The sequence below is a fragment of the Triticum dicoccoides genome, chromosome 4A, assembly GCF_002162155.2.
Source record: "Triticum dicoccoides isolate Atlit2015 ecotype Zavitan chromosome 4A, WEW_v2.0, whole genome shotgun sequence".
Lineage (NCBI taxonomy): Eukaryota > Viridiplantae > Streptophyta > Magnoliopsida > Poales > Poaceae > Triticum > Triticum dicoccoides.
Window position 1 is genome coordinate 738,543,332 of NC_041386.1, and position 2,193 is coordinate 738,545,524.

The following is a 2,193-nucleotide window of genomic DNA, read 5'->3' on the forward strand; positions in this document are numbered from 1 at the left end:
TATTTAGCGCTAAATCCACGAAAAACTTTGGTATCCATAAAAGATTTAACACAATCAAACTTAGGTGTCATACCTGACTCCTTACCATCGTCGGAACCCCAATCTTCAGAGTTGCGTTTAATTATTTCCAATAAGACCCATTTAAATTCAATAGTCTTCAGCATATAAGAACCAGCAGAGGAAGTATCGAGCATGGCGCGATCATTGAGAGAAAGCCGAGCATAAATTTTTTGAATAATCATTTCTCTAGAGAGCTCATGATTGGGGCATGAATATAACATTGACTTAAGCCTCCCCCAAGCTTGAGCGATGCTTTCTCCTTCGCGAGGCCAGAAATTATATATGTAATTATGATCACGATGAACAAGATGCATAGGATAGAACTTCTGGTGAAATTCCAACTTCAATCGCTTATAATTCCAAGATCCCGTATCATCACATAGCCTAAACCATGTCAATGCATCTCCCTTCAAAGATAAAGGGAAGACCTTCCTTTTGACAGCATCATCGGGAATACCTGCAAGCTTAAATAATCCACAAACTTCATCCACAAAGATAAGGTGTAAATCGGGATGTAATGTTCCATCTCCTACAAATGGATTAGCTAGCAGTTTCTCTATCATACCCGGAGGAATTTCAAAGTGAACATTTTCAGTAGGTTCAGTAGGTTGAGGAGCAACTCTTTGCTCTACTGGTCGGGGCGAAGATGCCCCGAACAAGCCCCTCAAAGGATTAGTTTCCATAGTAATAAGTAACAGAAAATTTCAGCACACTATATAAATGTTTCCTTACCAAGTTCCACTCACCAAAAGCGCTACACACCCCGACAACGGCGCCAGAAAAGAGTCTTGATGACCCACAAGTGTAGGGAATCTATCGTAGTCCTTTCGATAAGTAAGAGTGTCGAACCCAACGAGGAGCAGAAGGAAATGATAAGCGGTTTTCAGTAAGGTTTTCTCTGCAAGCACTGAAATTATAGGTGATAGATAGTTTTGTCATAAGATAAATTGTAAAGGATAATAAGCAATAAAAGTAAATAAAGTGCAGCAAGGTGGCCCAATCCTTTTTGTAGCAAAGGACAAGCCTGGACTATTTCTTATAATGAAAAAAGCGCTCCCGAGGACACATGGGAATTATCGTCAAGCTAGTTTCATCACACTCATATGATTCGCGTTCGGTACTTTGATAATTTGATATGTGGGTGGACCGGTACTTGGGTACTGCCCTTACTTGGACAAGCATCCCACTTATGGTTAACCCCTATTGCAAGCATCCGTAACTACAACAAAAGTATTAAGGTAAACCTAACCATAGCATGAAACATATGGGTCCAAATCAGCCCCTAACGAAGCAATGCATAAACTAGGGTTTAAGCTTCTGTCACTGTAGCAACCCATCATCTACTTATTACTTCCCAATGCCTTCCTATAGGCCCAAATAATGGTGAAGTGTCATGTAGTCGACGTTCACATAACACCACTAGAGGAAAGACAACATACATCTTATCAAAATATCAAACGAATACCAAATTCACGTGACTACTAATAGCAAGACTTCACCCATGTCCTCAGGAACAAACGTAACTACTCACAAAGCATATTCATGTTCATAATCAGAGGTGTAATAATATGCATTAAGGATCTGAACATATGATCTTCCACCAAGTAAACCAATAAGTATCAACACTAACAAGAAAAGACACATCCGTGACATTTTGGGCCGAACGAAATTTTTTTCTGTCATACATATGACACTTCTATGACGATAATTGTGACAAAACCCAGTATCATCATAGATGTGGTGGGCTCCTACTTCTATGAAAAAAATCATGACAGAAAATGGGCTTTTCGTCCTGGGCGGGCCGGAGATGCAGCTGCATAACATTCTTTGGGCCGTCCATGATGGAAAAACCCGTGGTAGAAGCGAGGGCGAGGAAAATTTCGGGGAGTTGCCGGTTACGGTGGGAGGTCGGGGGCCGAGCGATGCGCGTTTCTCTCGTACACGTACGCGCGTGTGTGCGAGGCGTTGGCTCTAACTGAACCCGAGCAAGGCGTTGGGCTCTAACTGAACCCGAGCGATTGCACTGCAGGCTACGCATTACTGAACCCGAGCGATCGATCGATGGCTGTTAACTGAACTCGATCGAGCTATTCCTTCGCTACTGCTGCTAATTGAAGTCGATCGATGCTGCCT